Source organism: Molossus molossus, unplaced genomic scaffold (assembly GCF_014108415.1).
Source record: "Molossus molossus isolate mMolMol1 unplaced genomic scaffold, mMolMol1.p scaffold_m16_p_2, whole genome shotgun sequence".
Lineage (NCBI taxonomy): Eukaryota > Metazoa > Chordata > Mammalia > Chiroptera > Molossidae > Molossus > Molossus molossus.
The window spans coordinates 90671934-90692187 of record NW_023425355.1 but is presented as its reverse complement, the minus strand read 5'-3'; the positions used below and the strand labels follow the sequence as shown (position 1 = coordinate 90692187).

The window sequence follows — 20254 nt, the reverse complement described above, 5'->3', positions numbered from 1 at the left end:
ACCCTGCTACCATTTGGGTGGGAAAATGGTATTGTTATTGTACTTTTTAAAAGAACAAGGCCTATTCTCTTAGGGATACAAACCAGTACTTATGTATGAAATTATATGCTGCTTTATTAAGTGAGCTGTGAGATCATTCACAATTTTTCTATATAAAAGTTTATATAACATTAGGAATATCTGCTCTTTGAATGCTTGGTAAAACTGCTTTGACCTAATGGATTTCATGTGGGTGGGGGTAAATTTTAAACCAATTCAATTTCCTTGAAATTCAATTTAGTTGTACTCAGGATTTTTGTTTCTTGAGTAAGTTATATTTTCCTAGCATAATGTTCAGTTAATCACTTTTCAAATTTACTGCAATGAATTTATCCTATCATGTAAAAATCTCTGCTATACCTGTATTACATACTTTTCACTCCTAACATTTCTATTCATAACGTCTAACTTTTAAAAATGCAATCTTTGCCCTGGCCAGTTTGGCCCAGCAGTTAGAGCGTCGGCCTGCGGTCCAGAGAGACCCGGGTTCGGTTCCCACTAAGGGCATGTACCTCAGTTGCAGTTTGTCCCTGGCCCTGGTTGGTCGTGCGGGTGGCAGCCACTTGATGTGTCCCTTTCACATCTATGTCTCTCTCTCTCTCTCTCTCTCTCTCTCTCTCTCTCTCTCTCTCTCTCTCTTCCTTTCTCTCCCTCCCACTCTATCTGAACACAAAAAATGGAAAAATGTCCTCGGGTGAGGATTAAAAAAAAAATGCAATCTTTCCAGATGTTTGCCTAGCTTTTTTTCTCTTTTCAAAGATGTCTTGGGAATCCTTTTAAAAATGTTCCTTAATTTCTATATTAATTTTCTTAATTCTCATTTTAAAATATTCTATCTAATTTCTCTGGGTTTACCTAGCTCTCTTTTTGTAATGCATAGACTTGGAGGCTTAGCTCATTTCTTTTTACTCTTTGTTTGTTTTTTACTTATTTACTCTAAGCCTTCAAAGCTTTAAATTCCACTCCCAGAACCACTTAGGCCACATTCAACAAGTTTTCATAATCCTCTCTATGGGATCAACTTCAAGAAGTGCCATCTTGTTCATCCTGGAAGGAGGTGGGTAAAAGTGTATATATACTCTGGTTAATGAGGAGTGTATGATAGTTTTTATTCAGGTAGGTAGGACTGGGAAGGAATAAGACAGGAGGATTGATAGCAAGGCAGGCTAGGGAAGTGGTATATAAATGGACTTTCAAGTCCATGAAGTGTGGAAATGAGCATTCCTTGTGAGTATTTATCAACATGTATCCACTGCAGAAGAGGCTTGCAATAACCAGTTGTCAAAGATGACCAGCTGGCTCTGTGGATGGCAGCTTATTTGTCATTCTGCTGCAGGCAGCAAGTTTTCTTCTATGGAATAGATGCTTTTTGGGTATATGGATCTGCCCTTCCCACCACCATGGTTTTGTTAGCAATACTATTCATGGACATATTAAAGTCTAATTCAACAACACAACCTCCCACACAAAAGTTCTAATGAAATGCATTTGAGACTTAGCTAAGCTATTGTGCTTGTACTATTAAACCAACAAGCAAAAGGAGAGTTGTGTTGGCTCGGATGATGAATCCTGATTATCAAGAATTTCTGCTACATAAGTCAGAGAAAAATGTTTGAGACCCACAGTTTTGGTCTGCTGGTACTGCTATAAACTGGAAAATTTAGAAGAATATGGCAGCCACGCCTTATGGATAGGACCAGGAAAGTCTCCGCCCATTAAGAATGAAGGCTTAGGTCACCTTACCTGATAAAGGATCATAATTAGCTGTACATGGATTGGATAACAGAAGAAAAATAAGAAATATTAATTATGGTGTATCATAAGTTTAAAACCTCATATTTTTTGTTCCCTCAACATCCCCCAAAATTGCACACAGGCAATTCACCAAGACAACCAGGTGTACCAGTGGGGTAAGGTTGGCCCCTGCCACAGGTTCCCATTCTAACTCACCCCTTACATCACCTTGAGCTTTTTGTTGTGTACTCAACCCTGACTCCCAATAAAGTTCCTTGCCTACCCCAGTCCTGACTTCCTCTCTATTCCCAACAGGCTTGGTTGAGGCCACACCCTTGCTGTTCTACCCCATGTAACCCCTTGGCATGCAGTGCAGTTCCTCTGACTCTCTGGAAACTGTGAGTATAATCAAAGTTTTATTTTCGTTTTCTTTTGTTTCCTGTGCCTTTCCTGTATCCCCTCTTGTGGCTGTACTTTAGCAACCATCAAATAAAAAACACCAAGCATACGGCTGTATGTGTAACTGCAGAAATGAGGACTGCAGTAATTCATGCCTACTTTACTTCATTGTTATTTGGCACATATTTTCATTTGTATTAGCTAATTTTCTCTATTTCCTACAAAGAACTTCCAGGATGCAGCAAAACAATGTTTATAAGACATTCCATAAATCTGTTCTGTTTTTTTTTTTTTAAACTGAGAATGCTGCTTTTATTAGAGTTCTTTTTAAAAAATTAATTTATTTTTGTTACAGGTATTTCTCCATTTCCCCCCAATGACACCCTCTTCCAGATCCTGCCCACCCCCAGCACTGTTGTCTATGTCCATTGGTTTTGCATATATGCATATAAGTTCTTTGGTTTATCTCTTCTCTCCCTCCAGCCGTCCTCCTCTGAGGCTTGTCAGTCTAAACCCTACTTCTATGTCTCTGGGTCTATTTTGTTTATCAGTTTATTTTGTTCATTATATTCCACAAATAAGTGAGATTATGTGATACTTGTCTTTCTCTGGCTTATTTTGCTTACCATAATACTCTCCAGTTTCCTCCATGTCATCTTATCCTTCCAAGTATAAGAGATCTTTTTTTCTTACACCTATTATGTATATGTACCACAGCTTTTTCTCTTTTTTAATTTAAATTTTTTTTTTCATTTATCTTTAGATAGAGTGCTAGGGAGATAGGGAGGAAGAGAGAGAGAGAAACATTGATGTGAGAGGGACACATCAACTGGTTGCCACCCGCACAACCCCAACCGGGGCCAGGGACGAACCACAACCAAGGTATAAGCCCTTAGTGGGAACCGAACCCCGGACTCTCTGGTCCATGGGCTGATACTCTAACCGCTGAGCCAAACTGGCCAGGGCTTACCACAGATTTTTATCCATTCATCTATTGATGGACACTTGGGCTGTTTCCAGATCTTAGCTATTGTAAATAGTGCTGCTACGAACATAGGGCTGCATATATTCTTTATGATTGGTGTTTTAGGCTTCTTAACATATATTCCTAAAAGTGGGATCACTGGGTAAAATGGCAGTTCCATTTTTAATTTTTTGAGGAAACACCATATTGTTTTTCATAGTGACTGCACCAGTCTGCATTCCCACCAGCAGTGTACTAGGGTTCTCTTTTTTCAACACCCTCCCAACATTTATTGTTTGATGATTTATTGATGGCCACCATTCTGGCAGGTATGAGGTGATACCTCATTGTTGTTTTACTTTGGATCTCTCTGATGATTAGTGATGTTGAGCATTTCTTCATATGTCTCTTGGCCATTTGAATGTCCTGTTTGGAGAGGTGTCTATTTAGTTCTGCTGCCCATTTTTTAATTGGGTTCTTTGTCTTCTTTTTGTGGAGTTGTATGGGCACTCTATATATATTGGAAATTAACCCCATATATGATATCATTGGCAATGATGCTCTCCCATACAGTGGGTAGCCTTTCTGTTTTGATGATTGTATCTTTTGCTGTGCAGAAAGCTTTTGAGTTTGATGTAGTCCCATGTGTTCATTTTCTCCTTTGTTTCCATTGCCTTAGGTGATGTATCAGTGAAAATTCTGCTGCGTGTGATGTCTGAAATTTTGTTGCCTACAGTTTCTTCTAGGATTTTTATGGATTCATGAGTCACATTTAAGTCTTTTATCCATTTTGAGTGTATGGTGTAAGTTGATGGTCTAGTTTCATATTTCTGCATGTAGCTGTCCAATTTTCCCAGCACCATTTATTAAAGAGGCTGTCTTTAGTCCACTGTATGCTCTTGCCACCTTTGTCAAATATTAATTGAGCATAATGTCTTGGGTCAATTTCAGGGTTCTCTGTTCTGTTCCAGTGGTCTCTATGCCTGTTCTTGTGCCAGTACCAGGCTGTTTTGATTACAGTAGCTTTGTAGTATAACCTGATATCTGGTATTGTGATCCCACCTACTTTGTCCTTCTTTTTCAAGATTGCTGTGGCTATTCGGGGTCTTTTTTGGTTCCATATGGGCTTTTGAAGTATTTGTTCTAGTTCTGTGATGTGTGTCATTGGTATTTTGATGGGGATTGCATTGAATCTATAGATTGCTTTGGGTAGTATGGACATTTTAATGATGTTAATTCTTCCAATCCATGAACAAGGTATGTGCTTCCACTTTTTTATATCTTCCTCTATTTCTTTTTTCAAGGTCCTGTGGTTTTCTGCAAATAGGTCCTTTATTTCTTTGGTTAAGTTTAATCCTAGGTATCTTAATTTTTTTTGCTGTGATGGTAAATGGGATTGTTTTTTCAGTTTCTCTTTCTGTGAGTTCATCATTTGTGTATAAGAATGCCATCGATTTCTTGACGTTAATTTTGTATCCTGCTACTTTGGCAAATTTATTTATTAAGTCTAGTAGTTTTTTTGATGGAGTCTTTAGGGTTTTCTATGTATAATATCTTGCCATCTGCAAATAATGACAGTTTCATTTCCTCCTTTCCAATTTGGATCCCTTTTATTTTTTCTTCCTGTCTGATTGCTGTGGCTATGACTTCCAGTACTATGTTAAATAAGAGTGGTGAAAGTGGGCATCCTTGTCTTGTTCCTGTTCTTAAGGGAAATGCTTTTAGTTTTTGCCCGTTGAATATGATGTTGGCGGTTGGCGGTGGGCAGGACCGGAGGGAGGGTGAGTGTGAGAGAGAGTGAGCTAGTGTGTGACTGTGAGTGGATGTGAAGGTGGATGACCAAACCCAAGCACTGCAGAAACGTGGAGCAGAAGGTTTCTGTGCTGTTGATGGGAGCAGCCAGCTACTGCTGTAAGAGGCTCCTCTGGGCACGTCTCCCTGCGCCGCGGGGAGATCTCACCATTTTGGAAGATCCCGTGTCTTCCCTGGGAGGAGGCATTGGGAGCGGCTAGAGCCCAGCAATCTGAGCCAACCAGCGCACCTGGCACCATTGGACCAGTGGACACTCTGTATCAACGCAGATGATGCACAGTAGTGGTGATCCCAAGGTGCCGGTCGTGGAAGCCGTGGACAGCTGGGAGCCCAGCACCATCCACCATAGTAGCACCCCAATCAGAGTCCAGATATACCCCAGCAACAGAGGCTGGGGAGTAGACATCCATCCCCAGGCAACAGAAGCACACACCAGCAGCTGAGACCCATCCCCCAAAACTACAGCAAAAGCTGAGCAGGAGTTGAGCCCCACTGGGCAGCAGCACTCCCCAGCTGCCAGAAGCGGGACCTGGGGATCCACAGAGGCCTGTGTGGTCCAGTAATCCACAACAGCAGTAGGAAGCAGGAGCCTACTGGACTCTAGATGCTCCCAATAATGGGTGTTATTTAGCTACCTACCCGTGGGAACTGCAAAGTGCGGGGGCAACAGAGAGTCCTGTGTGACCCAGCTGCGCACAAGATAGGCGTAGAGGATGTGAAAATGAAGGTGGAGTGAATAGAAGCTACACAGACGATCTCCCAGTACCAAATGAGAATTACAACCAAAATAAAGACAAATCCTCGGAAAAAAAGCAACAGAAAAGGAGCAGGACAGGACCATATAACCAGGGACACTGGTAGGATCTGTGGAGTCATGAGAGGGTGGTGGGCTGGGAGCCCACAGACAGTAGCAGTCTTAGCTGTGAGCAGCACCCTTGGGGAATAAAAACCAAGCCGGCTCCACAGCACAGAGCTGGGACAGAGTGCTAAAATAGCCACAGCCCCTCACCTGCGGGCTACAGCAGAGGAAAGGCAGACTGGGCTGAAACTCAGTGGAAACAACTGGGATTTGGAGGGCACTCAGGGTTTTTGCTGAGTTGTAGTCACAAAGGATGGTGGCCAGTGTGCTCCTTCCCAGAGCTGTGGGGAAAAGCAGCAGCCCCCCCATCCTCAGATATTCAGCCTTTCCCAGGTGAGGCAAAGTAATGCAAATTGAGGTTCATTAACAGCCAGCATCAATCCCATCCTCTGGAAATCCTCTTATGCAGAACACCAGGGCTACATTCCAAGGCACTGAGTATCTGAGACTACTAGCCTCCAGGAAAAAGATAGAGGATAACTGAACCTTTCCTGGGATTGCAAATCTACCCAGGAAAGTAAGACTTGACAGTGGTGTTTAACGTGGACCTGTCCAGGTCCATCCAAACTCAGTAGAGGGAGCCACAAACAGCAGAACACCAACACCAACAGAGAAAAGTTGGCAGTCTCCAAAACCCACTGAGATAGTCAAAATGGTGAAACAAGGAAACAAATCCCAAATGAAAGAACAAGAGAACTCTATAAGATGGGATAAATGAAATGCACTTAAGCAAATTATCAGAGGTAGAGTTTAGAGCCATGATCTTGAGGAGGCTCAACAACATGAATAAGGACATCAGCACCATGAGTAAAGATATAGAAACATTGAAAACCAACCAAGTGGCAATGAAGAATGACATAGCAGAAATAAAGAACACATTGGAAGGACTAACCAGCAGAGTAGAGGAAGCTGAAAACCACATCAGTGAATTAGAAGACAGGGTAGAAAAACCAATCAGATCAACCAATCAGAAAACCAAAACAACAAAACGATTGAAAAACAGGAAGACAGCTTAAGAGAACTGTGGGACAACTGGAAACGGAATAATATTCGCATCATAGGAGTCACCGAAGAAAAAGAAAATAAGCAAGGGTTAGAGAATATATTCAAAGAAATAGTGACAGAAAACTTCCCTAACTTGGAGAAGGAAGAAGGCATTCAAGTTCAAGAAGCACAGAGAGCCCCAAGTAAGAAGAACCCAAACAGGCCCACACCAAGACACATAGTAATTAAAATGCTAAAAATTAAAGACAAAGAGAGAATCCTAAAGGCAGCAAGAGATATGCAACAGGATACCTACAAAGGAAACCCCATAAGGCTTTCAGCTGACTTCTCAACAGAAACACTACAGGCCAGAAGGGAATGGCACAAAGTAATCAAGGTCATGAAAAATAAGGATCTGAATCCAAGACTACTCTATCCAGCAGGGCTATCATTCAAAATAGAAGGCCAAATAAAGAGCTTCTCAGAAAAAAAAAGGCTAAGGGAATACATTAACACCAAACTAGCACAGCAAGATATGCTAAAAAAAACTGCTGTAATTAGTAGAAGAAGTAGAAAGTAAAATAGGACCACGCTAAACAAAAATGTCAATAAATAAGTACATATCAATTATCCCCTTAAATGTGAATGGTTTGAATGCTCCGATAAAAAGAGACAGAGTAGCTGACTGGATAAGAAAGCATGTCGTGCCCTGGCCGGTTTGCCTCAGCGGTTAGAGTGTTGGCCTGTGGTCGGGAGAGACCCAGGTTTGGCTCCCGCTAAGGGCGTGTGCCTCAGTTGCAGTTTGTCCCCGGCCCTGGTTGGGTTGTGTGGGAGGCAGCCACTTGATGTGTCCCTTTCACATCGATGTTTCTCTCTCTGTCTCTCTCTCCCTCCCTCCCACTCTATCTGAACAAAATATCGAAAAATGTCCTCGGGTGAGGATAACAATAAATAAAATAAAATAAAATAAAAAAAAAAGAAAGCATGACGCACATATATATTGTTTACAAGAGACCCACCTCACAACTAAAGACTCACATAGGTTGAAAGTGAAGGGATGGAAAAAATCTTCCAAGCAAACGGAAAGGAAAAAAAAGCTGGAGTAGCAATACTCATATCTGATAAAGTAGATTTCAAAATGAAGGCCATAACTAGAGGTAAAGAAGGCCACTACATAATATTAAAAGGATCTATCCAACAGGAAGATATAACCTTGGTAAATATAGATACACCCTATATAGGAGCACCAGCATATATTAAAACTCTTCTGGAGGACTTCAGAGGAGAAATCAACAGCAACACAATCATAGCAGGGGACTTCAACACTCCACTCACATCACTGGATAGATCTTCTAGACAAAAAATTAACAAGGAAACACAGACTCTAAATGAAGCACTCGATCTAATAAATTTAATAGATATCTACAGAGAATTACACCCCAAAACAACAGAATTCACATTCTTCTCAAGTGCACATGGGACATTCTCAAAGATAGACCACATGTTAGGGCACAAACTAAGTCTTTACATGTTCAAGAAGATTGAAATCATATCCAGCATCTTTTCAGATCACAATGCCATGCAACTAGAAATCAATTGCAACAAGAACATGCCAAGACATTTGAAAACATGAAGGCTAAATGGCATGCTATTGAACAATGAGTGGGTTACCATGGAGATCAAGGAAGAAATTAAAAATTTTCTGGAAACCAATGAAAATGAACACAAAACAACACAAAATCTATGGGATGCAGCAAAAGCAGTTCTGAGAGGGAAGTTCATAGCACTACAGGCCTACCTCAAGAAACAAGAACAATTTTTAATTGACTGTCTAACCTCACAACTTAAAGAACTAGAAAGCAAAGAAAAAGAGAACCCCAGAACAAATAGAAGGAAGGAAATAGTAAAGATCAGAGCAAAAATAAATGACACAGACACCAAAAAAACAAACAAAGAAACAAACAAAAAAAACCCCAAAAAACAAAAACAAAAAACCCCCCCAAAAACCAATTCAAAGTATCAATGAAACAAAGAGCTGGTTCTTTGAAAAGATAAACAAGATTGATGGATGCTTAGCTAGACTGACCAAGAAACAAAGAGAGAGAACCTTAATACACAAAATCAGAAATGAAAGAGGAGAAATAATAACTGACACCACTGAAGTACAAGGATCATTAACAAATATTATGAACAATTATACGTCAAGAAATTCGACAATCTAAGCAAAATAGACCAATTTCTAGAAACACATGGTCTGCCAAAACTGGACTGGGAAGAGGTAGAAAACTTGAACAGACCAATAACAACAAAAGAAATAGAAGATGTAATCAAGACTCTCCCAGCAAATAAAAGCCTAGGCCTGAACGGCTTCACAGGGGAATTTTACTGAACATTCAAAGAAGAACTAATACCCATTCTCCTCAAACTATTTCAAAAAAGTCAAGAAGAAGGAAGACTTCCAAACTCGTTTTATGAGGCCAGCATAATTCCAATTCAAAAACCAGAAAAAGACATACAAAGAAAGAAAATTACAGGCCAACATCCCTGATGAACATAGACGCCAAAATCCTGAACAAAATACTAGCATATCGGATCCAGCAAAACAAAAAAATTATTCACCATGACCAAGTGGGGTTCATCCCAGGGATGCAAGGCTGGTACAATATTCGCAAATCAGTAAGTGTGATACACCACATAAACAAAATGTAAGAGAAAAATCATATGATCATATCAAAAGACACTGAAAAAGCATTCGACAAAATCCAGCACCCAGTTCTGATAAAAGTGCTCAGCAATGTGGGAATAGAGGGATCATATCTTGACACAATAAAGGCCATATATAAAAGACCTACATCCAACATCATACTCAATGGGCAAAAATTAAAAGCATGTTTCTTAAGAACAGGAACAAGACAAGGATGCCCACTTTTGCCACTCTTACTTAACATAGTACTGGAAGTCTTAGCCACAGCAACCAGTCAGGAAGCAAAAAAAAGGGATCCAAATCGGAAAGGAGGAAGTGAAACTGTCATTAATCACAGAGGACATAATACTATATGTAGAAAACCTCAAAGACTCCATCAAAAATTCACTAGACTTAATAAATGAATTTGGCAAAGTAGCATTCTTATACACCAATGATGTACTCACAGAAAGAGAAACTGAAAAAACAATCCCATTTACCATTGCGGCAAAAAAATTAAGATACCTAGGAATAAACTTAACCAAAGAAATAAAGGACCTATTTGCAGAAAACCACAGGATGTTGAAAAAAGAAATAGAGGAAGATATAAAAAAGTGGAAGCACATACCTTGTTCATGGATTGGAAGAATTAACATCATTAAAATGTCCATACTACCCAAAGCAATCTATAGATTCAATGCAATCCCCATCAAAATACCAATGACACACATCACAGAACTAGAACAAATACTTCAAAAGTTCATGTGGAAACAAAACAGATCTTGAATAGCCACAGCAATATTGAAAAAGAAGAGCAAAGTAGGAGGCATCACATTTCAAGATTTCAGGTTATACTACAAAGCCACTGTAATCAAAACAGCCTGGTACTGGCACTAGAACAGGCATAGAGACCAGTGGAACAGAACAGAGAACCTAGAAATTTACCCAAGGCAATATGCTCAGTTAATATTTGACAAAGGTGGCAAGAGCATACAGTGGAGTAAAGGCAGTCTCTTTAATAAATGGTGTTGGGCCCTGGCCAGTTTGGCTCAGCAATTGAGCATCGACTTGTGGACCAGAGAGTCCCAGGTTTGGTTCCTGCTAGGGGCACATACCACAAAAATATAAAAAATAAAAATAAATGGTGTTGGAAACATTGGACAGCTACATGCAAAAAACTGAAACTAGACCATTAACTTACATCATACTCAAGAATAAACTCAAAATGGAGTAAAGACTTAAATGTGACTCATGAATCCATAAAAATTCTAGAAGTAACTGTAGGCAACAAATTTCAGACATCACACGCAACAGAATTTTCACTGATACATCACCTAAGGCAACAGAAACAAAGGAGAAAATAAAAACGTGGGATTACATCAAACTCAAAAGCTTCTGTGCAGCAAAAGAAACAACCACCAAAATGGAAAGGCAACCCATTGTATGGGAGACCAGCATTGTCAATGATATATCAGATAAGGGGTTAATTTCCAATATATATAAAGTGCTCATACAGCTCAACAAAAGGAAGACAAAGAACCCAGTTAAAAAATGGGCAGCGGAACTAAATAGACACCTCTCCAGAGAGGACATTCAAATGGCTAAGAGACATATGATGAAATACTCAACATCACTATTCATCAGAGAGATGTAAATTAAAACAACAATGAGGTATCACCTCATACCTGTCAGAATGGCCGCCATCAACAAATCTTCAAACAGCAAGTCTTGGTGAGGTGTGGAGAAAAGTGGACTCTAGTACACTGCTGGTGGGAATGCACACTGGTGCAGCCACTATGGAAAACACTATGGTGTTACCTCAAAAAATTAAAAGTTGAACTTCCATTTACCCCAGTGATCCCACTTCTAGGAATATACCCTAAGAAGCCTGAAACACCAATCAGAAAAAATATATGTACCCCTATGTTTGTAGCAGCACTATTTACAATAGCTAAGATATGGAAACAGCCCAAATGTCCATCAATAGACGAATGGATTAAAAAGCTGTGGTACATTTACACAGTGGAGTACTATGCAGCTGTAAGAAAGATCTCTCATCCTTTGAGATGACATGGAGGGACCTGGAAATTATTATCCTAAGCGAAACAAGCCAAGCAGAGAAGGACAAATATCACATGATCTCATTTATTTGTGGAATATAATGAACGTAGCAATCTAAGGAACAGTGTAGTTCCAGAGACGTGGAAGTGGGGTACAGACTGACAATCCCCAGAAGAGGGGGTGGGGGGAGAGATAAACCACAAAACTTATATGCATGTATGCATGAACAATGGACATGGATAACAAAGCTGGGGACAGGGCGGGGAGGGAGGAGGAAGAGGGGATTATTGGGGGAAAAAAGAGAAACATTTGTAACAAAAATAAATGTATTAATTAAATAAAAAATATATTCTTTATCTTTAATGTTTGCTATTTTAATTATGATGTGTCTACCTGTGGGTGTTTTTAGGTTTATTTTGCTTGGTCTGTCTGTGTTTCCTGGACTTGTGTGACTTTTTCCTTCAAATTAGGTAAGTTTTCTGTGATTATTTCTTTAGACAGGTTCTCTCTTTTTTTCTCCAATTATTCTTTTTCTTGTACCCCTGTGATGCAAATGTTGTGATGTTCTGTAGTGTCCCAAAACTCCCTTAATGTCTCCTGCTTTTTAATTTTTCTTTCCATTTGCTGCTTTATTTGGGTGTTTTTTTTTTTTTCTGTCTTGTCTTGTAACTCACTGATTTGTTCTCCAGTGGCTCCTGGTCCACTTGGTAGAAGCATCCTGACAACTTGCACAATGGTAGATGGCTGCTCCCCTGTCCACAGTGCAGGAACCCTCTGTCCTACATTTCTGCACTGCTTGTGGTTCCTCATCTACAGTCATATCCACTCACTCTCTCACACTCACTCACACTTATACAGTCACCCTCACTCCAGTGGTTCTTGCCATCATCTTTCCTTTTTTTAAACTCATTTTTATTGTTGAATGTATTACAGATGTCCCCCCCTTTTTTTCCATTGACCCCCCTCCTCCCCAATCCCACCCCCTCCTGCCTTCCCCACATTATAGTTGGGGTCCATTGGTTATGTATATATGCACAGAAGTTCTTTGGTTTACCTCATCCTGCCCTCTCTCCCGTTTCTTTTGAGGTTCTTCAGTCTAGCAACTAAATTGTACTTTTTAAAAAAAAAATCTTTATTGTTGAATGTAGAATGTATTACAGATGTTCCTCATTTTTCCCTCATTGACCCCCTCCTCCCCACTCCCGGCCCCCTCCCGCCTTTCCCCACACTATTGTCTGTGTCCATTGGTTATCCATATAAGTTCTTTGGTTTATTTCTTCCCACCTCCCAACCCCTTTCCCTTTGAAGTTTGTCAGTCTAGCAATGAATTTGTACTTCTTAATCCCTTCACCGTTTTCACCCAACCCCCCTCCCATCTGGCAACCAACAAAATGTTCTCTGTATCTATGAGAATGTTTCTGTTCTACCTGTTCATTTTGTTTGTAGATTCCACTGTTAATAGATATGTATTCATTGCCATTTTGTTTGTTCATATATTTTATCTATTTCTTCAAAAAGACCCTTCATCATTTCATATAATAATGGTTTGGTGGTGATGAACTCTAACTTTTTCTTTCTGGGAAACTGTTTATATGGCCATCGATTCTAAATGACAGCTTTGCAGGATAGAGTAATCTTGGTTGTAGGTTATTGCTTTTCATCACTCTGAATATTTCTTGCCACTCCCTTCTGGCCTGCAAAGTTTCTTTTGAGAAATCAGCTGACAGCCTTATGGGAACTCCCTTGTAGGTAACTAACTGCTTTTCTCTTGCTGCTTTTAAGATTCTCTCTTTGTCTTGAACCTTTTGCATTTTGATGATGATGTGTCTTGGTGTGGACCTCTTGGGTTTCATCTTATTTGGGACTCTCTGTGCTTTCTGGACTTGTATGTCTGTTTCCTTCACCAAGTTAGGAAAGTTTTCTGCCATTATTGTTTCAAACAGGTTTTCAGTTTCTTGTTCTCGCTCTTCTCCTTCTGGCACCCCCAAGATGTGAATGTTGGCACGCTTGAAGTTGTTCCTGAGGCTCCTTACACTATCCTCATTTTTTTGGATTCTTTTTTCTTTTTGCTGTTCTGATTGGGCATTTTTTGCTTCCTTATATTCCAAGTCGATGGTTTGCTTCTTGGATTTACATACTCTACTATTGAATCTGTGTAAATTATTCTTTATTTCATTTAATGCCTCCTTCATTTCTGACTGTGCATCCATCATTTCTGACTGGTCCTTTATTATGCTCTTGAGGCCCTCACTAAGTTCAGTGAGGTTCTCACTGAGTTCATTGAGCATCCTTATAAGCAGTATTTTGAACTCAGCATCTGTTAGGTTGCTTATCTCCATTTCACTTAGTTCTTTTCTTGGGGTTTTGTTCTGTTCTCTCATTTGGGACTTATTTCTTTGTCTCCTCATTTTGGCTGCCTCTCTTTGTTTGTTTCTGTGTATTACTTAATGAGAGGTATGGGGCTCGCTGAGACCAGATGCTGCTCATTTGAAAGAATTTAGGAAAAACCTGAAGCAGGATCCAAGACAGGCCAATCCTATGGTTAAGCAAGTGGCAACAGCTTGGGTGGGCCTGAAAGTTGGGTGGGGCAGGGCTTCAGGGAGTCACCAGGGTGGGGCTACCAGTGTGAGCCAGGTTGCTGGAGTCCCAGTTATGGTGACTGTCTGCCGCCCCAGGGAAGGGCTCATGAAAGGAACAAAGGCCTGTGACAGCATGTTTGTCCCGAAGAAAGCCCCCTCTCCAGCCCTGGCTCCAGTGCCAAACAGCTCAGTTCTTCCCTGTATGTCTCTGGCGCCCCTCGAGCTGCCTCCCCTCCAAGCTTAGAGGGAGAGAGTTCGATAAGTCCGTGCGCGGGCCCTTTAAGGAGCGGCCTGGGGCTCCAACCGCGTCAGCCTCCCTGAGCCTCAGTTCCCGCTGGTTTTTTCCAGCAAGAAGTTATGGGGACTTCTCTTCCTGGCACTGGAACCCTGAGTGGGGCACCTGGTGTGGGACGGGGACCCCTCAGTCCTCAGGAAGGACCTTCCCAGCCCAGGTGTCCTCCTGATTTTTATCCACCACACGTGGGTGTGGGACCAGCCCGTCCGCCTCTGCCCCTCGCGCCTTAGTCTCTCCTACCAGTCTCAATGTGGCTGTTGCTTTAATCCCGTAGTTGTAGGACTTCCATTCAGCTTGATTTCAGGTGGTTTTGAGTGATGGTTGTTCTGTAGTTTAGTTGTAACTTTGATGTGGTTGTGGGAGGACGTGATACCATGTTTACCTACACCGCCATCTTGACCGGAAGTCTAAATTGTACTTCTTAATTCCTTCATCTTTTTTACCCATCCCCAAACCCCTGCCCATCTAGCAAGCAACAGAAAGTTCTCTGTATCTATGAGTATGTTTCTGTTCTTCTTGCTCATTTTGTTTGTAGATTCAACCGTTGATAGACATGTATAAATTGCCATTTTATTGTTCATATTTTTGTTCTTCTCCTTCAAGAAGACCCTTCAACATTTTATATAATACTGGTTTGGTGGTGATGAACTCCTTTTTTTCTTGTCTGGGAAATTCTTGATCTGCCCATCGATTCTAAATGACAGCTTTGCAGGATAGAGTAATCTTGGTTGTAGATTGTTGCTTTTCATCACCTTGAATATCTCTTGCTACTTCTTTCTGGCCTGCAAAATTTCTTTGAGAAATCAGCTGACAGTCTTATGGGAACTCCTTTATAGGTAACAAACTGCTTTTCTTTTGCTTCTTTTAAGATTCTCTCTTTGTCTTTAACCTTAGGCATTTTGATGATTATGTGTCTGGGTGTGGACTTCTTGGTGTTCATCTTGTTTGGGGCTCTCTGTGCTTCCTGGACTTGTATGTCTGTTTCCTTCACCAAATTAGGGAAGTTGTCTGTCATTATTTTTTCAAATAAGTTTTCGATTCCTTGCTCTCTATCTTCTCCTTCTGGCACTCTCATGATGTGATTGTTGGTATGCTTGAAGTTGTCCTAGAGGCTCCTTACACTTTCCTCATTTTTTGGATTTCTTTTTCTTTTTGCTATTCTTCTTCTTCTTATTATTTTATTTGCTTCCTTATATTCCAAATCAATGGTTTGCTTTTTGGCTTTACTTACTCTGCTATTGATTCCCTGTAAATTATTTTTTATTTCAGTTAGTGCATCCTTATTTTCTGATTGGTCCTTTTTTATATTGTTGATGTTCTCACGAAGTTCCTTGGAGGTCTTAAGTTCCTTGAAGGTCTCATTAAGTTCCTTGAATGTCTCACCAAATTCTTTGAGCAAACTTATAACCTGTGTTTTTTTTTTTTATTTTTTACATTTGTAAAAACAATTGTAGTCATCCTGGACAGTATTTTATTGTGGTTTTAAATATTATATTATATTTATTTATTTATTTATTTTATTTTTGTTACAGATGTTTCTCCTTTTTTACCCCATTGACACCCTCCTCCCTATCCCCCCCACTCTGTCCCTGGCTTTGTTGTCCATGTACATTGGTTATGCGTACCTGCATATAAGTTCTGTGGTTTATCTCTTCCCTCCCTCCACCACCCCCTCTTCTGAGGGTTGTCAGTCTGTACCCTACTTCCACATCTCTGGGTCTACCTTATTCCTCAGCCTGTTAGGATCATTATATTTCACAAATAAGTGAGATCATGTGGTATTTGTCTTTTTCTGCTTGGCTTGTTTCACTTAGGATAATACTTTCCAGGTCCCTCCACGTTGTCTCAAAGGATAAGAGATCTTTCTTTCTTACAGCTGCATAGTACTCCATTGTGTATATGTACCACAACTTTTTTATCCATTCGTCTGCTGATGGACCCTTAGGCTGTTTCCAGATCTTAGCTATTGTAAATAGTGCTGCTACAAACATGGGGGTACATATATTTTTTCTGATTGGTGTTTCAGGCTTCTTAGGGTATATTCCTAGAAGTGGGATCACTGGGGTAAATGGAAGTTCAACTTTTAATTTTTTGAGGTAACACCATAGTGTTTTCCATAGTGGCTGCACCAGTGTGCATTCCCACCAGCAGTGTACTAGAATCCCTTTTTCTCTACACCTCGCCAAGACTTGCTGTTTGATGATTTGTTGATGGCGGCCATTCTGACAGGTGTGAGGTGATAACTCATTGTTGTTTTAATTTGCATCTCTCTGATGATTAGTGATGTTGAGCATTTCTTCATATGTCTCTTGGCCATTTGTATGTCCTATTCGGAGAGGTGTCTATTTAGTTCCTCTGCCCATGTTTTAATTGGGTTCTTTGTCTTCCTTTTGTTGAATTGTATGAGCACTTTATACATTTTGGAAATTAACCCCTTATCTGATGTATCATTGGCAATGATGGTCTCCCATACAGTGGGTTGCCTTTCATAACCTGTGTTTTGAACTCTGCATCTGATTGATTGCTTATCTCTATTTTGTTTTGTTCTTTTCCTGGAGTTCTTTTCTTTCTTTTGGGACATGTTTCTTTGTCTCCTCATTTTGGCTGCTTTCCTGTGATTGTTTCTATGTATTAGGTAGAGGTGCTATGTCTCCTACACTTTGTAGGATGGCCTATTGTTGTAGGTGTCCTGTAGGATCCAGTGTCCTATTGTCCCAGCTGGGCCCTGGAGGTGCACCACTAGTGTGGTCTGTACACCTGTCTGTTGTAATTGAGTTTTGATTGCTGTTGGCACGTCAATTGGGGGGGGGCGGTTTACTCAGGCTGATCAGCTGCAAGGACTGGTTGTGCCCACTGACCACTGGCTTCTCACTACCTTGGAGGATCCGCTATGTAGGAGCCCACCACACAGAGCAAGACTTACTTCAGCAGGGCTCTGGTACCCACTGAGTCCACTCATTGAGTGTGTCACTTGTGAAGGTGGTTGGATGGTGGGTGTGCTGGCTCTGGAGCAAGGTCAGCCACTGCCTGTGTTCTATCCGGGGCCACTTGTCATAAGCTACAAAGTGATCTGCAGGTGGCTGCTTCTTGTGCTGGGTTTGGAGGTGCCCAGGAAAATCCAAGTTGTGAACCAAGGCTGGCTGCTTCTAGTGCCAGGCCGGGGGCCACTTAACAAGAGGTATGGGGCTCGCTGAGACCAGATGCTGCTTGTTTGAGAGATTTTGGGAAACTCTGAAGCAGGATCCAAGGCAGGCAAATTCTATGGTAAATCCTTTGGAAACAGCTTGGATGGCCTGGAAAGTTGGATGGGGCAGGGCCTCAGGGAATCACCAGGGTGGGGCAAACAGTGTGAGCCAGGTTGCTAGAGTCCCAGATATGGTGGTTGTCTGCAGCCCCAGGGAAGGGCTCACCAAAGGAACAAAGGCCTTCGCCAGCAAGTCTGTCTAGGAGAAAGCCACCTCACCAGCCCTCATCCTGAGGCCAAACAGCTCAGTTCTTCCCTGTATTTCTCTGGAGCCCCTCAAGCTGCTTCCTCTCTGAGTTTAGAGGAAGGAAGTCAGAGCAAGTCTAAGTAAGTTAGTGTGTAGTCTATTTAAGAGTAACTTGCCTGGGGTTCCTGCAGCCTCAGCCTTTCTCTGCCTCAGTTCCTGCTGTTTTTTTTTTTTTTCAGCCAGAAGTTCTGAGGACTTTTCTTCCTGGTGCTGGAACCCTGAGCTGGGAGTCTGGGAGTGTGGTGTGGGACGGGGACCCCTCACTCCTCACTCCTCAGGGAAGACCTTCCTAACCGAGCTATCCTCCTGATTTTTACCCTCCACACGTGGGTGTGGGATCAGCCTGTCCGTGCCTGCGCCCCTCCTACCAGTCTCAATGTGGCTGCTGCTTTAATTTTGTAGTTTTGTAGTTGTAGGATTTCTATTCAGCTCCATTTCAGGCAGTTCTGAATGATGGGTGTGTTGTAGTTTAGCTGTAATTTTTTTTTTTTTTTCATTTATCTTCAGATAGAGCGGGAGGGAGAGGGGGAAGAGAGAGGGAAAAACATCAATACGAGAGAGACACATCAAGTGGTTGCCACCCACATGAGGACCCCAACCAGGGCAGGGACGAACTGCAACCGAGGTATGTGCCCTTTGTGGGAACCAAACCTGGGACTGTCTGGTCCAGAGGCCAATGCTCCAACCACTTAGCCAAGCCAGCCAGGGCTAGTTTAGTTGTAATTTTGATGTGGTTGTGGGAAAAGGCAATACTGCATTTACCCACGCCGCAATCTTCCATCTTTCCTTCATATTAGCGTTATTGTTTTATGAAATGTTTTTCCTTCATCAATATCTGAATCTTCCACAATTTACCTGAATAGGATTGTCTAAAATTTAGTCCCTGACTTAGTACTGTGAAATCGATGGCTTTGGTGGCATTGAGAAAGGTACTGGGTGGCTTTGATGTACTTTAGTGTAACAAATGTTCTCCTGTCTCCCCCCCTTTTTTTAAAACCCTCACCCAAGGAGATATTATATATATATATATATATATATATATATATATATATATATATATATATTTTTTTTATCCTCACCCGAGGACATTTTTTCATTTTTTGTTCAAATAGAGTAGGGAGGGAGAGAGAGAAAGAAACATCGACATGAAAGGGACACATTGAGTGGTTGCCACCCACACAACCCAACCAGGGCTGGGGACAAACTGCAACCGAGGTACATGCCTTTAGTGGGAACTGAACCCGGGTCTCTGGACCGCAGGCCAACGCTCTAACCGCTGAGGCAAACTGGCCAGGGCAGGATATTTTTAAATTTATCTTCAGATAGAACAGGAAGGAACAAGAGAGAGAGAGAGAGAGAGAGAGAGAGAGAGAGAGAGAGAGAGAGAGAGAGAGACATCGATGTGAGAGAGACTCATCAGTTGGTTGCCACCTACACAACCCCAACCTGGGCTAGGGACGAACTGCAACTGAGGTGCATGCCCTTGGCCAGAATCGAACCTAGGACTCATTGGTTCATAGGCTGACAATCTAACCACTGAACCAAACCAGCCAGGGCTCTTCTATCCCTTTTTTTTTTTTTAAATATATTTTTTAAATCCTCACCTGAGGACAATTTTGAATTTATCTTCAGATAGAGTGGAAGGGAGAGAGGGAGGAAGAGAGAGAGAGAGAAATATTGATGAGAGAGAGACACAATGAGTGGTTTCTACCCACACGACCCCAATGGGGGCTGGGGACAAACTGCAACCGAGGTATGTGCCCTTAGCAGGAACTGAACCCGGGACTATCTGGTCTGTGGGCCAACGCTCTAACCACTGAGAAAACCGGCCAGGGCTCTCTTATCCCTTTTAATGGTAAAATTTCAGGTTTCAAGTTACCTTGTCTTTTTGTGTTTCTATATATGAAGTTTTTATCAGGCAAGTGATGAGCGCTGAGAATCACAAGCCACAAATAAACACATTTTATTTTGTATGGTATGTGGTGCTCTCTCAAGGAGAGGCTTCACATAAACTGACATGTGTATCATAAATATAAAGTTATAATGAAAACTCATGCAGGATGTATTCTAATACAATTAGATAAAGGTGACAGTCTGTGTGGAGAGTAACTGTGGTTTCCTGCTTCAACAGTGTTTGGACAGAACCCAGCATTTGACCCATCCCAGCCAGTTGCCCAGACCCAGCCTTCTGCCACTTCCTCAAAGCACCCTCGGGCAACCCCAAGGCCCCTGCTGCAGCACCACACAGTCGACTCTCCTTAGCCACCTACCAGGACTTTCACCGTGTCTACCTCATAGGTGTGCCAGAACCACTACCAGGACTTGGAGGCCACCATCAACCACCAGATCAACCT

General features: G+C 41.5%; 1 long non-coding RNA gene across 1 annotated transcript; it reads left to right on the top strand.

Annotated features, from left to right (window-relative positions):
• Positions 1–980: 980 nt before the first annotated feature.
• LOC118636087 lies at positions 981–11996 on the top strand. The gene is made up of 3 exons (XR_004960621.1): positions 981–1096; positions 2089–2171; positions 11945–11996. It is a non-coding gene; the product is annotated as an uncharacterized LOC118636087 (long non-coding RNA).
• Positions 11997–20254: the final 8258 nt, after the last annotated feature.